The sequence below is a fragment of the Meles meles genome, chromosome 5 (genome assembly GCF_922984935.1).
Source record: "Meles meles chromosome 5, mMelMel3.1 paternal haplotype, whole genome shotgun sequence".
In the NCBI taxonomy this organism is placed as follows: Eukaryota; Metazoa; Chordata; class Mammalia; order Carnivora; family Mustelidae; genus Meles; species Meles meles.
The window spans coordinates 96360634-96379279 of NC_060070.1; positions in this window are offsets into that span (position 1 = coordinate 96360634).

The following is an 18646-nucleotide window of genomic DNA, read 5'->3' on the forward strand; positions in this document are numbered from 1 at the left end:
ATTTTGGATCTTCTCACTTTATTCTCTATGTCTCTTAGCATTTTCCTTTATATGTTTTATTTCTTTATTTCTGTGCTGCATTTCATGTAACTTCTTCTGATCTTTCTCCCATTCACTGATTCTCTTCAGCCCTATCAAACTGCTACTTAATACTTCATTAAATTGTTAATTTTAATTATATTGACTATTTAATAACTTTTCCCTAGTTTTTTATTAAATATATCTAATTTCCCTTTTTATTTTCTGGTAATCTTTCTATCTTAATATATTTTCAATTCTATATTATTTTCTTAAATTTCTAAGCATATCTCTTCAGTGTTCCTTTTTGAACATTTTCAATATCTGAACTTTTGTAATTCTTGTAATGTTATTTCTTATTCTTCTCATTTGTAGTAGTTTGTTTTCCTTTGTGTTTGGCGTATTTTTTATTGAGAACCCATATACGTTGACATTGTGTGTTGGGTATGTATTTTTCCAGGTATATTTTGGATTGCCTCTTCAAAGTACCTGGGTAAAAAAAGATTTAGATCTAATACAAATTGCAATTCTTGGCTTATGTATTTTGAACTGAACAAATATAGTAGATTTAGATTGCAAAATATTTGAAGGTCAGTCTTGACCACATAGTCTCAATGAAGGCCTTATTTACAAAAAGACTCCATTTAGTTTTAAAGCTAAGTTAAACATGATACCTCATTAATGTTACTATTTGCCTCTACAGAGTGTCTTTTTCTGCTATAGCTATTATTGGACGTAATTTGTTCAACTTGTTTTTGAAGCTGGGGGTAATGTGAGATCTACACATACTCCCACATTAACTTTCAGTTCCAGTGCTGGCTTAAATCTATGGTCCTCAATTCCTGGTCCCACTTAACTTGAGTCATTTCCTTGATTTTGTGTAAGTGCATCTAGTAGTTTGAAAGAGTATTTTGAATTATTTTGTTAGATGTTCTATAGCAGGAGAATTTGACAATTTCTAGGCCATTGTAATTTTGGAAACAGAAGACTCATATCAAACCATAGAAAATTGTTCTATTTTCACTTGGAATGCCTTTAAAAAAGAATTTAAAATATCACCAGGCTCAAATAAAATTCCATGATTTTCAGGATGTTTATGTTATATAAGAGTCAGACAATGATTTTAGGCATGGTTAGTTATCATCAACAATATGGTTGTGATAAAAACCCATCTGAAACAAGGCTGCCTTGCTCTTTCACTTAGTAGATTGTAAGTTTTGCTAGATTTTTAAATATTTTTGAGGCTCAGTTTTCTCCTTAAAGGAAGGTTGGTCTGAATAATAACCTCTTAAGGTTTCTCTGCAGAATGAACATATTGGTACATGTAAAACATTTTGAGAAATGCCTAATACGTAGTAAAACTAAAAAAAAAAAATCTGGTTATTACTATCATGATAGGTATTGGTGATAACAATTAGCAGATTGAAAATGAAGTAGTTCAGAACAGGTCTCTGGCATGTGTACTTTAGCTAAAGACAATCAAGACCTGCAGACCTAAGAAAAATTTTCACCTTCCCCTTAAACTACCGAAAGTAATTTAGATAGGGGACCTAGACCAGAGGGAGCACTACTGCCAGGAGATAACTTTTTTATCTGAGTGACCTATCTGACAGACATCTAATTACCAAACATCTGCTCTTCGGATCATCCTGTGAATCACCTCCCTTTTGAAGTCCCAGGCCCTTACTCCATTCCTTAGCTAAGGATAGCATACAATTTCCACTTGTCCAGCTTGTTTTTGGGTCCCATATTCTTATGGGTCTCCTATATATGTGTAATTGAATTGATTTTTCTTTTTTAATCTGTCTTATGCTAATTTGACCATTAGACCAGCCAAAGAGTCTAAAAAGATAGAAGAATTTTTTTGTCTTCCCCAACACAAATTAATCACATAATCAACAGCATTGAAAAAAAAAAAGAGTAATGATAGGCAACATCATTTAATATTTGGGCTCACCTGGGTGGCTCAGTGGGTTAAGCCTCTGCCTTAGCTCAGGTCATGATCTCAGGGTCCTGGGATCAAGCCCTGCACAGGGTTCTCTGCTCAGCAGGGAGCCTGCTTTCCCCTCCCCCACCCCCACCTGCCTCTCTGCCTACTTGTGATTTCTCTCTCTCTCTCTCTCTCTGTCAAATAAATAAATAAAATTAAAAAATATATTTGGGCTCATATATTTCAGACTTCATTTAAAATGAACTGAGTTGTAAAGCTTTCAACAAATGAACAAAAGACAGATTTAAAAGGTTTTATTTTTTTTATTTTTATTTATTTATTTTTTAAAAGATTTTATTTATTTATTTGACAGAGAGAGAGAAATCACGAATAGGCAGAGGCAGGAGGAAGCAGACTCCCCACCAAGCAGAAAGCCTAATGTGGGGCTCAATCCCAGGACCCTGAGATCATGACCTGAGCAGAAGGCAGAAGCTTAACCCACTGAGCCACCCAGTGCCCTAGATTTAAGAGTTTTTAAAAAACAAGGCTTGAGTTAGGGTGTTCCTTTAAATATACCTCTAAGCAAATATAAGAGAATTTGATCTTTAAAAGCATATAAATTTAACATACATTTTGGTTAAATGGCATGCCAGATATAATAACCTGACTGTAAATGGTATTGCATTAATTTAGGTTAAACACTCAAAAGTGGTTTTGACATAAATTTGATCACCATTGGGGTGCCTGAGTGGCTCAGTTGGATAGGTGTCTGCCTTTGGTTCAGGTCATGATTCCAGGACCCTGCGATCAAGCCTCCCTGCAGGGAGCCTGCTTCTCTGTCTTCCCACTGTTCATTCTCTCTCTTGCTATTTCTTAAGTAAATAAACAAAATACTTTAAAAAAATCGATCATCATTTTGGAAAAATCCAGAGTTTGTAACAAATGGCTGCTGCTTTTAGAATGTATTTTCTATTAATATTTATTTATCTTCTTTAAAAATGTTAATATTTTATAGGCAAAGAACAGTTCTATCTCCAGTATTTCAAAAGTAGGTGTTTTCTGCTATAAATAAGTTCTTAAAATTATATTTATCCTCTTTTTCCAAACTGCAGAAGAGAAACAGCCTGAATTAATATTAGTCCATGTAAAAATATGCACTGCAATTTTGCTGAAAAAGAATTTAAATTCTTCCCCTCTGGAGGAATATGTAATGTGCCATTTGTTATTCAGTGCACCTTAGGACATTCATGTTTGAAACTTCGTAGAAGAAATATTTAGGTTAGGCATTTTGTTGGGTGATAGGAGTCTTTGGAAATAAAATAAGTCCTTCTCTAACGTGAGATACAGGAATTTACTTTTTTATATGCCTATTCCTCAAGACTGATATTTTGTTTTAGGCTTGTAACAATCTTGAATCCCTCATGTTAGACATAGTTATAAACAAGATGGAATTGAGTGTTTTGGATTTAAAAGTAGAAGTAAAGAAAATGAGAGATTAGGAGTACAGATTTTCCCAGTGTGTCATTTGAAGTAAAAAGAAACTGTAATGAAATAAAACGAGCTTTATAATTCTGAAAAGGTATAGAATTTGTCACCCCAAAATATACCTCTTTGGCATAAGGATTATTTTAAGGAATTTTAAGAAGATAGCAGACATCGGAAAAGCTCTGAAAAGCTAGTAAAAATTAACTGATACATAAAAGACATTTACATTTAAAAGGAAAAATTTCCATTTGAAATAGGATCTCTGGCTCAGTACCAAGGAGAGGAAGACCAAATCTCTAGAAACTCTTATCAGTGGATAAGGCAGGACTTAAATCAGCATAACTATACCTTTATTCATTGTGCTTTTCCTAGTAACCTTCCATAACTTCATCCTTTCCTCAACATCTTTCTTTTGCCTGAGCTGAAGATGATATCTGAGGTGGTGCTTGGGCCATTTCAGAGACTTACTCAGTATTTTTTGGTTTGTTTTATTTTTAATGCATAAATGACGTATAACATTACATTCGTTTCTCATGTACAAAATAATGATTGATATTTGTATATGGTACAAAATTGTCACCACAGTAAGTCTAGTTACCATTTGTCACCATACAAAGTTACAATATTTTTCTTGTGATGAGAACATTTTAAGATTTACTTTTCCGGCAAGTTTCAAATAATGCACTACAATATTATTATTATAGTAACCACGGCATACATTAATTACATCCGTATGACTTATTTATTTTATAATGAGAAATTTGTACCTTTGACCCCCCTCACCCATTTTGCCTATTTCCCAACCATCTGTCTCATCCGGCAACCACAGTTCTGTTTTATGTATCTGCAAGTTTTGTTTTGTTCATTTATTTATTTTCTTTTTAAGCTTCCACATTTAAATAAAATCTTACGATATTTATCTTTCTCTACTTCACTTAGCCTAATACTTTCAAGGTCTATACATATTGTTGTGGATGCCAAATTTCATTAATTTTTATGGCTGAGTAATATCCATTGTAGATATATCATATCTCCTTTATCCATTTGTCCATCAACACACACTTTAGTTTTTTCCATATCTTGACTATTATAAATTATGCTGGAATGAACATAGGGGTGTATATATCTTTTTAAAAAATAGTTTTCATATCCTTTGCATAAATACCCAGAAGTGGAATTGCTGGATCATATCCTAGTTTATTTTTAAAAATTTAAGGTATCTCCATTCTGGTTTCTACAAGGGCTGCATCAATTTATAGTCCCATGAAAAGATTCCCTTTTCTCCACATCCTCTCAAGTACTAGTTATTGCTTGTGTTTTGTTTGTTTGTTTGTTTTTTTTTTAATTTTTTTATTTCTTTGACAGAGAGAAATCCCAACTAGGCAGAGAGGCAGGCAGAGAGAGAGGAGGAAGCAGGCTCCCTGCCAAGCAGAGAGCCCGATGCGGGGCTCGATCCCAGGACCCTGGGACCATGACCTGAGCTGAAGGCAGAGGCTTTAACCCACTGAGACACCCAGGCGCCCCGGTTGTTTTTTTTTTTTTTTTTTTTTTTTTTTAAGATTTTATTTATTTATTTGACAGAGATCACAAGTAGACAGAGAGGCAGGCAGAGAGAGAGAGAAGGAAGCAGGCTCGCTGCCGAGCAGAGAGCCCGACGCGGGACTCGATCCCAGGACCCCGAGATCACGACCCGAGCCGAAGGCAGCGGCTCAACCCACTGAGCCACCCAGGCGCCGGGAGGGGCAGAGGGAGAGAGAGAATCCCACGCATTTCCACCCACAGCATGGAGACTGATGCAGAGCTTGATCCTGCAACCCTGAGAATAGGAGCTGAGCCAAAATCAAAAGTGGGATGATTAACCAACTGAGCCACCCAGGTGCCCCTCCTTGTCTTTTTTATAATAGCCATTCTAACAGATGTGAAGTGATATCACTTATTGTGGTTTTGATTTTCATTTCTCTGATGATGAGTGATGAATATTTTTTACGTATCTGCTGGTCTTCTGTATGTCTTCTTTGGAAAAATGTCTATACAGATCCTCTGCCTATTTTGTAATTGGATCTTTCTTTCTTTCTTTCTTGCTATTGAGTTATATGTATTTTTATATATTTTGAATATTAACCCCTTATCAGATACATGATTTCCAAATATTTTCTTCCATTCAGTAGAATGCCTTTTCATTTTGGTGTTGGTTTTCCTTGCCATGCAGCTTTTAGTTTGATTTAGTCCATTTTGTTTGTTTTGCTTTTTTGCCTTCGGTTTTAGATACTCAGTTCTCCGGAGTTTCTCTCTCTCATATATATAAAAGGTCCACATGTTATTAAATTTCTGTATGTTTTTCCCTCGTTAATCTGTCTTTTATTATAGGGGCATCTCAACTAAGAACATAAAAGGATAGAGAGAAAATTATTTTTATTCTCCTATAATTTCAAAACCAGTTTATTGCCAGTAGGTTTGAAGGGACTATTGATATCAGATGAAAATGATCTGCTATATCCTCATAATTGCTGGACAGAAATTCTTACAGTTGAAGCACAGGCTCCATAATTTTTAATATTAGCAATATTAAAAAGAAACACAACTATAGTAAACTCTGTAGGAAAAAATCAAGTAGATCCAGTGTCTCATCTAGTTAAGTGCATTGATGGTTTACATCTCCAAGGTCACAACAGGAAACTTAAGGTGGTATCAAAAATTTTTAAAAAGGTTAGCTATCTGGGTGGCTCAGTCAGTTATGCATCCAACTCTTAGTTTCTTCTCAGGCTGTGATTTCAGATTCCTAGGATCAAGTCCCAGGTCAGACTCTGTGCTCAGGAGAGAGTCTGCTTGAAGATTTCTCTCCCCCCTCTCTGCTCTCTCTCTCTCTCTTCCTCTCTTAAATAAATAAATCTTTAAACAATTTTTTCAAAAAGACATTTTCATTAAAAATGCCTAAACAAAAGCCTAAGATTTTCTTATGAACCAAGGAAATTAATTATATTATTGAAAGTTAATTGTAATTATTAGTACTAATGTAAGGTTTGAATTTATGATTGATAGTCTGTTTTTATTTTCACGCATCTGAATGACATAAAGGCTTTCCTAGGCTTACCCACAAACATGGTTTCCAGTTTCTTTTTCTCATAAAGGTTAAAATTACTCAAGCACACATTTTCTGAGCATGGCAGATCTCAGGAAGACTTTGATGTTTGGTAAAGAACACTGTCTCTGAATTCTATGTCATTAAGATGAGGTTGTGATTTGCATTCCTACCACAACTTCAGGGTTTAAAGGGGCCATCATGCTGTTTTATATCTCAGTCCTTAAAATTACAGGTCAATAATTTTTTTTTTTTTTTAAAGATTTTACCCATTTGACAGAGAGAAATCACAGAGAGGCAGGCAGAGAGAGAGGAAGGGAAGCAGGCTCTCCGCTGAGCAGAGAGCCCGACGCGGGACTCGATCCCAGGACCCTGAGATCATGACAGGTCAATAATTTTGTAGAGATTTTGTTTGCCTGATGTTTCCTCATGGTAAGATTTGAAATATACATCTCTGGCAGGACTGTGAGAGGATCGATGCTATGCTCCCTTCCTTACCTCTTTGGCCACACACATTTAATTTTGTCCTGTTACTGCTGATGCTCATCTTTGTTATTTCATTAAGGAGGTGCCTGCCAGGCTTCTTCCAGGTAAGTCTACTCATTTTGCTTCTGTAATCAATTGCTATTTTGTACTTCTGAAAAGGTAATTTTGAAAGGATGTAAATATTCCAGTCTACATCTAATTTGTACTTTATTAATGTGTTTATTTGTGTCTTCATGGATGCTTAACTTTCTCTGACTCATCTAATGTTTCTTGAATGATTGTTTAATGAGAAACTGGAGGAGGAAGATAAAGAATAAAAGCAAAAATATTTTAATTAAATTGAGAACATTGAGCTCACAATTTCACTTTACAAGGGAGGAAACCTGAGACCCAGGATGGTTAAGTGACATACCTGGGGCCAGAAGCCATCAATCTTCACTCACAGCCATGGTCCTGACATAGCAACAAACTTCAGTTTTTATTATTGACCATCACTATCATGAGTGAGTTTTCAGTGCAATTTATGGCCATGAAAAACATTTTTGAAAGGTTCAAAAATATGAATTAATAATGAATTCTGCCTATAATATTTCATCTTAAAAATATTTTTCTACTATTATCTCTTTTTATTTTTTATTGGAGGTATGCCAGATTGATGCATTAGCCACAGACATGAATTGAGCAAGTGTCTTACAGCCTTCTCATACACTTTTCCATCCAGACTTAAAAGGACCAAGTTTTTAAGGAAAGTCCATGATATGACTTTTGAGACATGAGACTACACTTTTTCATATTCTGTTCTAGAGTAAATTATTATCTTCTTCCCAAGTATCTATCTATTGAAGCTTTTTCAAGTGGAGTGGACTTCAAAAACAATGATTTCTTGTGATAAAAAATAATACATGTACACGCAGAACCAAAATTTTAGCATGGAAAGAAATCCACAAAACCTAGTTATAATATAGTGATTCCTGGACCTACACTCAGAGATTTACTTGGAAATTGTGGGATTGGAATATAGAGGTCTGCATTTTAACAATGAATCAGAAATTTCTTTTTTTTTTTTCTTTTTTTTTTTTTTTTTTTTGATGCAGATGGGCCCAGGATCACACCATGGAAGCACTGTGACTAATGTAGATTATTCATTTTGAAAAATTAAAGCTGATGTTAGAGTTCTCAAACAACTTAAGGACTGATTATTTAGCTGAGGACTTAAAACCAGTTCTCATGCAATGACTGTAGGCATGCATTTAAAACTAGATTTTACCAGTATGCTCTAAGTTTAGATATAAAAGGAGAAATCAAGATATGTTTCTTGGATAGATTTTGGCCCCACTGCTTCTGTACCAATTCAAGAAAATATGACCCATTTGAAAACTTCCTTATTGCATAAGAACCCTTTCTGCTTATGCAAGATTTGATAATTCATATGAACCATCATTTTTTTCTTTCAGATAAGAAAGTCAGAACACAGAGTTGAAAGTATTTTCCAAATAGCACAGAGATGGCTGCTGGAAAGCCAGGTCTAGGGCTTATTGCCCTGGACATAGGACCTTTTTCATTTTTTCCATTGCATTAACTTATAGAATATAAATCTCCATGCTTTGTATTCATAATAAAAAGTGGTCATGGTACATGGTAGATATAATTAATTTTCTTTTGTAAATTTACCCCCATATTCTGTTCCCAGCATTAGAGGAAAAATATAAATAAAAGGGCAACTTTCAACTATTTGTTCAGTTTCCCTTTAGTGTGTCTTACACTAACTTCTCAGGCCTTTGTGATTTCAAAGAATTTCCAAATGTACTTGTCAAGGGGCAAAGCCCCAAAACTGATGAAGCATGTCATACCTTGAATTCTTGCCAAATTGCAAATGTTCTATATTTTAATGACTTGTTCTATCATATTCATGATTTCCTCTCATTTTTCTTCCTGCTCTGGGAAATCTTTGCCTGGAGTTTACATTCTATTGCTCCACACACACTGAAAGAAACAGGACTCATATTTTTCTTAGCATTGGCTGAATTTCTAGTCAGTAATACATTTCTATTTCTCTGTGGAATGCTTTTTGTTTTTCTTTTTGTCTTCTGTTAAGTGCTCTAGCAAATAATTTTTCTTATTGCTCTTGACTGACTTTGCAATGAGTCAGTCTTCTGTTCTTTAAGAATTTTCTGTTGCAAACATGTGGCAAAATCAATTGGCAGGAATCAGGAATATAATAGGTTAAGCAATCACATTAACCTCCTAAGACCATGGTTTCCCAAGAGAATTCAATTTAATTCAATAGTGTTCAATCAGTGTTTATTGATTTTCTCCTTTATGCCAGGTAATTCTCCATACGGTAAGTATGTAAATATGTATACATTCTAGATTCATGCCCACCAAGAAAATATAGTCTAAGAGGAAGAAGATAGGTAAGTAATGAGGATTTGTAATTGTCTGTGAAGACTAAACTCAGGCATTATTAGAGGAGGACACTGGCCTCCAAATCGTATTCTAACAGTGTGTGCAGTATTTTAACAATACAGCCTCTGAGTCTTAAAGCAGGAGACATCCATGGTGATGGCAAGGCTCACAGAAAATGCAAAGACAGGAAAAAGAGAAATAACAAGGTACATTCAATAAAATTCAGAATTATTTCAGAAACCTAGAGACAGGACTGGTTACATAATATGCAGGACCCAAAATGAAAATGTGTGGTCCTTTGTTAAATTACTAAGACTTTCAAGATGGTGACAGCTTTATTAAAATATAATTGACAGATAAAATGATTTTGTTTTCTTTGGATACATGCCCAGAAGGGGGATTGCTGAATCATATGGTAGTTCTATTTTTAATTATTTGAGGAACCTCCATACTGGTTTCCACAGTGGTGTACCAGCTTGCATTCCACCATTTCCTCAAAAGAACTCATTTTCTCTTGTCTTTTTATAATAGATGTAACAAGTAGAGGGCCTTTGTGAGCATGGGGACCTGTATAAAACAGATCATATGCCCATGAAGCAGGTTCTGAGCAAAGACCTAGGGTAGAAAGGGTAAGGTTAAGAGAGAAGTTTGTAGGACAGGGAAGTGTGATAAATGATGAGGTAAAGAGAAGCTGGATCAAGATAAACTCTGCATGGTATGCCAAAAAGTTTGAAGTAACCCAACTCTATCTCTTGCTTAAGGTACATGGATATATGTATCACTATTTATTTCATATTTGTGAAATGTAATATTTTTTAAACTTTCAAACACAAATCATCTGTTCATAAAAATGAAAGGATTATTTAATAAAGAGGAAAGAAAATGAGATAATAACACTCATAGCAATAAAAAGAATAGAATTATATCATGATTTAACTCATATGTAGAATTTAGGAAACAAAACAAAGGAATAAAGGAAAAAAACAATCTAAAAAGCAGACTCTTAAATACAGAGAACAAAGAGATGGTTACGCATGCACAAATAAAATAAAAAAAAAACATATGTTCACAAAGCCAACAAGAAACAAACAAAACAATTGTCATAAATGCTGGGGACGAAAATATTCCATTTTAAACACAATAAAGATGAGAAGATGAGATGGTTACTAGAGGGGAAGTGGATAGGGAATGGGTGAAATAGGTAAAGATTAAGAGCACACTGTTCTTGATGAGCACTGAGTCACAGACAGAATTGTTGAATCACTATATTGTATACTTAAAACTAGTATAACATTGTATATGAAGTAAACTGGAATTAAATGTTGAAAAGAAAAAATAATAGAACTTAATCACACATTAAGAGTGAGGCAGGATTGGGGGGGAGTCAAGATGGCGGGAAAGTAGGAGGAGGCGCCATTTCAACCTGTACCCTAAAGTGAGCTGATTACCTACCAAAGAACTCTAATCACCCATGAAATCAGCCTGAGATCAGAATTATACATGTCTGGATCTCCACAGGAGCAGAAGATGCCAGTGGGCAGGTAAGCGGAGTGGGAATGTCGGACTGATATCAGAAGATAAACAAAAGTTGGAGGGAGCCACCAGAGGCAACAGATCGGAAAGTAATACCCCAATACAAGAGTGCCCTGCGTCTGGGGACCAGCATTAGCTTGGAGTCTGGTTGAAAGCACTCAAAAAAAGAGAGCAAAGGGTCACAGGGGGAAATTGTGGGAATCAGGGCAGCTAGGGACAGGGGCTTAAGTCCCCGGACCCTGAACAGCCTCCCCTAGCACTGAGCCAGAGAGAGTGCAGCGGAGAAACCAGGTCTTGATCCCTGAGCCGCCAGTGCACCTGAGCCGCCAGTGTGCCCGAGACGCCAACGCCTGGCGTCTGGCTCCTGTGAGGGCCTGGGAGCCTCGCCAGACAGCATTCCTGAAACACACACGTCCCACACCCTCCTCTGGGAAAGGTGCTCACAGGCGCTAGCCGGGAGCTCTGGCACCCGGAAAAACCAGGCATTCCCAACCCAGGCCAGCGGGAAAATCTCAGTGTGCAATCGCTGCTTGGAACATCTCTGCTGGTCTGGAGCTGCCCAGACAGCCATTGCTGCTGTGGTTTTGGGTACAACAAGGAGCTCCTGTATCCCCGGGGACTCTGACTTGGAACCTACTCTGCCAGCAGCTCTGCAGAGCATTCTGAGGCTTCTCTCTGAGAGGGAGATCTGGGTGCAGTTTGCTCTCCTCTAAACCTCCAAAAACCATCAAAAGTTGTCAAGTTGAGAGAAAATAGATGAACAAACATAAATACCTCCAGAGAACAAAAGCCTGAAAAAAAAAACCAAAACGGTTTCCTCAGAGCCCACCCCCTTGAGGGGGGCGGGAGGACCTAACTCAGGGAACATCATTGACTGAAAACCCACGTGGCAGGCCCCTCCCCCAGAAAACCAACCAGGAAGGAAGAAAAAAAAAGAAGAAGAAGAAGAAAAAGAAGATGACGAGAGAACAACCACCACTACTTCATAAATAAAACTTTTATTTTTAACTTTTTACCACTATTCTGGTTCATTTTTTTTATACATATAGATAATTTTTTAACCTATTGACCATCACAGTGAAATGTCCAGTACATCAAATTCCTTAATAACCTTTTAACCTGAACTTTTTGATACATATACCTGTGTTTTTCTTTTGCTTTTCTATTTTTTTAATTTTTTAAAAAATTTTAATTTAGTTTAGTCTAGTTTATTCTTTTTTAATTTTTATTTTCTAATATACATATAGAGTTAAACTTCAAGGTAATCCCCTTTCCCTAATCAATGCTACCCCTATAGGCAAACCAATTTTTAATCCCCCTTTATCTTAGGAAAGTTGAGTCCCTTAACAAAGACATCAAGATACATCCAGGAAGAATCAAAATAACCTTCCTCGCCCACACTGAGAATTTGTAACCACTCTCCCATCTTTTCCTTCCACCAGTGTTTCTGTGTATTTGTGTTTGTCCTGATAGTATATAAATCTTATACTTGGGGTTCTTTTTGATGAGGTTCTTCATTTTTGCATACATATATATATATATATATATATAAAAGAAAAGAGAGAGAGAGGTGGGGGGGGAAGGGAAGATAAAAGAGAAGGCTCAGCCCAAATGGATCCCAAGGTAAGATTTATGAAGTATACAAACAAAAACAGACAAACAAAAAGACTGATAAAAGTATATGACAAGAGAAAAAAATATGTATATATTTGGGCTGAGCCTTCTCTTTTATCTTCCCTTCCCCCCCCACCTCTCTCTCTCTTTTCTTTTTTTTTTTTTCTCTATTTCTTTTTCTCTTCTTTTTTCTCTCATTTGGGTGGGGAATCCTGATTGCACAGAAACATTCCAGGGTGCACCTTGACTGCATCACAGTCGATACATCCAGCTGCATCCATTCAGTTATCTCTTACCAAAATGACTAGGAGGAGGAATGTCCAACAGAAGAAAAATACAGAGGATGGACCTTCTGCAACAGAGCTAATGACTATCGACATAGACAATATGTCGGAAAAGGAATTCAGGCTAACAACTATCCAGGCAATAGCTAGGTTGGAGAAAGCCATGAATGACCAAATGGAATTGATTAGGGCAGAACTGAAAGCCACCAGAGAAGATGTTCACAATGTTAGGGCAGAACTGAAAGCCACCAGGGATGATGTTCAAAATGCTCTCAATGAATTCCAATCTAATCTAAATTTCTAAAAGCTAGGGTAACTGAGAAAGAAGATAGAATTAGTGATCTGGAGGACAAACAGAGAGAAAGGATCAGGAGGAAGCCTGGAACAAACAGCTCAGAAGCCACGAAAACAGAATCAGGGAAATAAATGATGCCATGAAACATTCCAACATCAGAATTATTGGAATCCCTGAAGGAGAGGAAAAAGAAAGAAGTCTAGAAGATGTAGTGGAACAAGTTGTCTATGAAAATTTTCCCAATCTCACAAGTGGAAACAATGTTCATGTACTAGAGGCAGAGCGGTTTCCCCCCAAGATTTTAGATTCTCAAAAGTCCTCGCGAGACCTGATAGTTAAAATGAAGAATTACAATTCTAGACAGACCCTCTTAAAAAGCAGCTAGGACAAAGAGACTCCTTACATACAGAGGAAAGCCCAGTAGAATAACGTCAGACCTGTCCACAGAGACCTGGCAAGCCAGGAAGGGCTGGCAAGATATATTCAGGGTACTAAATGAGAAGAACATGCAGCCAAGAATACTTTATCCAGCAAAACTGACATTCAAAATGGATGGAGAGATAAAGAGTTTCCAAGACCGGCAATGCTTAAAAGACTATGCAACCACCAAGCCGACACTGCAGGAAACATTAAAGGGGGTCCTATAAAAGAGAAAAAATCCTAAGAATATCATTGAACAGAAATATAGAGACAATCTACAGACAGAAAGACTTCAAAGGTAACACGATGTCAATAAAAACATATCTATCAATAATCACTCTCAATGTGAATGGCCTAAATGTGCCCATAAAATGACACAGGGTTGCAGATTGGATAAAACGACAGGACCCATCCATATGTTGTCTACAAGAGACCCATTTTGAACCTAAGGATACACCCAGACTGAAAGTGAAGGAATGGAGAAGCATCTTTTATGCCAATGGGCCTTAAAAGAAGGCGGGGGTAGCGATTCTCATATCAGATAAATCAGATTTTAAACTAAAGACTGTAGTCAGAGATACAGAAGGACACTACATTATTCTTAAAGGGACTATCTACCAAGATGATCTAACATTTGTAAATATCTACACCCCCAATATGGGAACAGCCAATTATATAAGAAAACTATTAAAGAGTCATATTGATATGAATACATTAATGGTAGGAGATCTTAATATGCCTCTCTGAGTAATAGACAGATCATCGAAGCAGAAAATCAATAAAGAAATGAGAGCATTGAATAAAATATAGGACCAGATGGACCTCATAGACATATACAGAACATTCCACCCTAAAACAAAAGAATACTCATTCTTCTCAAGTGCACATTGAACCTTCTCCAGAATAGACCACATACTTGGTCACAAAGCAGGACTCAACTGATACCAAAAGACTGACATTATTCCCTGCATATTCTCAGATCACAATGCTTTGAAACTGGAGCTCAATCATAAGGAAAAGTTCAGAAGGAACTCAAACACCTGGAAGCTAAAGACCACCTTGCTTAAGAATGCTTGGATTAACCAGGAGATCAAAGATGAACTTAAACAATTCATGGAAACCAATGAGAATGAAGACATTTCGGTCCAAAACCTATGGGATACAGCAAAGGTGGTTCTAAGGGGGAAATACATAGCCATCCAAGCCTCTCTCAAAAAAAATAGAAAAATCCAGAATACACCAGCTGTCTCTACACCTTAAAGAACTGGAGAATCAACAACAAATCAAACCAACTCCACACACAAGAAGGGAAATAATCAAGATTAGAGCAGAGATCAATGAGGCAGAAACCAGAGATACAATAGGACGTATTAATGAAACTAGAAGCTTGTTTTTTGAAAGAATCAGAATGATAAACCATTGGCCACACTAATGCAAAAAAAGAGAGAAAGCCCAAATTAATAAAATTATGAATGAAAAGGGAGAGATCACAACTAACACCAAGGAAACAGAAACAATCATCAGAAATTATTACCAACAGTTACATGCCAATAATCTAAGCAACCTAGATGAAATGGCTGCATTCCTGGAAAACTATAAACTCCCAAAAATGAACCAGGAAGAAAATGACAACCTGAATAGACCGATATCTAGTAATGAAATTGAAGCAATGATCAAAAACCTCCCAAAAAACAAGAGCCCAGGACTTGACGGATTCCCTGGGGAATTTTACCAAACCTTCAAAGAAGAAATAATACCAATTCTCCTGAAGCTGTTTAAAAAAATTGAAGCAGAAGGAAAACTTCCAGATTCTTTATATGAAGCCAGCATTACCCTGATCCCCAAACCAGGCAAAGACCCTACCAAAAAGGAGAATTTCAGACCAATATCACTGATGAATATGGATGCTAAGATTCTCAACAAGATCCTAGCAAACAGGATCCAGCAGCACATTAAAAAGATTATCCACCATGACCAGGTGGGATTCATCCCTGGGTTGCAAAGATGGTTCAACATTCGCAAATCAATCAATGTGATAGAACAAATCAATAAGAGAAGAGAGAAGAGAAATCAATAAGAATAAGAGAATAAGAGAATAAGAATAAGAGAATTGAGAACCATCTCAATTGATGCAGAAAAAGCATTTGACAAAATCCAGCATCCTTTCCTGATTAAAATGCTTCAAAGTATAGGGATAGAAGGAACATTCCTGAACTTCATAAAATCTATCTATGAAAAACCCACAGCAAATATCATTCTCAATGGGAAAAAGCTTGCAGCCTTCCCATTGAGATCAGGAATACAACAAGGATGCCTACCCTCACCAATCTTGTTCAACATAGTATTAGAAGTCCTAGCAACGGTAATCAGACAACAAAGAGAAATAAAAGGTATCCAAATTGGCAAGGAAGAAGTCAAACTCTCTCTCTTCGCAGATGACATGATTCTTTATATGGAAAACTCCAAAGACTCCACCCCCATCTACTAGAACTCATACAGCAATTCAGTAATGTGGCAGGATACAAAGTCAATGTACAGAAATCAGTGGGTTTCTTATACACTAACAATGAAAATACAGAAAGGGAAATTAGAGAATTGACTCCATTTACTATAGCACCAAGAACCATAAGGTACCTGGGAATAAACCTAACAAAAGAGGTAAAGGATCTGTACTTGAGGAACTACAGAACACTCATGAAAGAAATTGAAGAAGACACAAAAAGATGGAAGACAATTCCATGCTCTTGGATTGGGAGAATAAACATTGTTAAAATGTCTATACTGCATAGAGCAATCTATACTTTTAATGCCATTCCGATCAAAATTCTACCGGTATTTTTCAAAGAGCTGGAGCAAATAATCCTAAAATATGTATGGAATCAGAAGAGACCCCAAATTGCTAAGGAAATGTTGAAAAACAAAAATAAAACTGGTGGCATCACGTTACCTGATTTAAAGTTTTACTACAAAGCTGTGATCACCAAGACAGCGTGGTACTGGCATAAAAACAGACACATAGACCAGTGGAACAGAGTAGAGAGCCCAGATATGGACCCTCAACTCTATGTTCAAATAATCTTCAACAAAGCAGGAAAAATATACAATGGAAAATAGACAGTCTCTTCAATAAATGGTGCTGGGAAAACTGGACAGCGATATATAGAACAATAAAACTTGACCATTCTCTTACACCGTACACAAAGATAAACTTGAAATGGATAAAAGACCTCAACGTGACAGACAGGAATCTATCAGAATCCTAGAGGAGAACATAGGCAGTAACCTCTTTGATATCAGCCACAGTAACTTCTTTCAAGATATGTCTCCAAAGGCAAAGGAAACAAAAGTGAAAATGAAATTTTGGGACTTCATCAGGATCAAAAGCTTCTGCACAGCAAAGAAAACAGTCAACAAAACAAAAAGGCAACCCACGGAATGGGAGAAGATATTTGCAAATGACAGTACAGACAAAAGGTTGATATCAAGGATCTATAAAGAACTCCTCAAACTCAACACACACAAAACAGATAATCATATCAAAAAATGGGCAGAAGATATGAACAGCCACTTCTCCAATGAAGACATACAAATGGCTATCAGACACATGAAAAAATGTTCATCATCACTAGCCATCAGGGAGATTCAAATTAAAACCACATTGAGATATCACCTTACACCATTTAGAATGGCCAAAATTAGCAAGACAGGAAACGTGTGTTGGAGAGGATGTGGAGAAAGGGGAACCCTCTTACACTGTTGGTGGGAATGCAAGTTGGTGCAGCCACTTTGGAAAACAGTGTGGAGATTCCTTAAGAAATTAAAAATAAAGCTTCCCTATGACCCTGCAATTGGACTGCTGGGTATTTACCCCAAAGATACAGATGTAGTGAAAAGAAGGGCCATCTGTACCCCAATGTTTATAGCAGCAATGGCCACGGTTGCCAAACTGTGGAAAGAACCAAGATGCCCTTTAACGGATGAATGGATAAGGAAGATGTGGTCCATATACACGATGGAGTATTATTCCTCCATCAGAAAGGATGAATACCCAACTTTTGTAGCAACATGGATGGGACTGGAAGAGATTATGCTGAGCGAAATAAGTCAAGCAGAGAAAGTCAATTTTCATATGGTTTCACTTATTTGTGGAGCATAACAAATGACATGGAGGACATGGGGAGATGGAGAGGAGAAGGGAGTTGAGGGAAATTAGAAGGGAAGATGAACCATGAGAGACTATGGACTCTGAAAAACAACCCGAGGGTTTTGAAGGGGCGGGGGGTGGGAGGTTGGGGAACCAGGTGGTGGTTAATAGGGAGGGTCATATTACATGGAGCACTGGGTGTGGTGCAAAAACAATGAATTATTGTTATGCTGAAAAGAAAAAAAAGAGAACCTAGTATTAATATTTCAAAAAAAAAAGAGTGAGGCAGGATTATCTTTATAAAGATGTGAACTGCACAGTATCACTGTGTGTCTTCCATTGCTTCCAAATAAAGAGAACCCTGAGATCTAAGCTTTTCCCACACTTGCTTTCCATTTTCATCCTTCTTTTAATATAAAGATGACATAAAAAGAAATCCTCAATTATGGTTAAGTTTAACTTACTACCTAATAATTTTCTTTGTCTAAGAAAAGTACTTAGAGTTATTTTACCCATCAAGAATTTCTTCCAAGTAACCAGCAATCTGCTCCTATCACTAGTTCCTGAGCACTCAGCCTCATTTTGCTAATGGCCTCTGTCTGCTCCAGGGGTTCTCAAATTAGTCTCTCTGGAGGATTGAGGCCCAGACATTGGTATTTTTCTAGAACCGGTAACTCACATGCTCTCAAATCCTCTCATCAAACTCAAACACAAAATTAGAGAAAATAGGAATCAGACAAAATAATTGCAATTCTGGGACTAGTAATTATTCCCAATTTGTCGTGATAAATGACTGAAAACTCTAACAAGATCTGAAGAATTTTTAATGAAAACTTGTTCTCAAGAATTGTTCCTGGCACTCAAGAAATAATCATGGTGAGTAAGGTAGAAAGAGTTGTTGTTCTCATAGATCTCATTTCTGGTGGGGAAATGGACAAAAAGTAGACTCAGC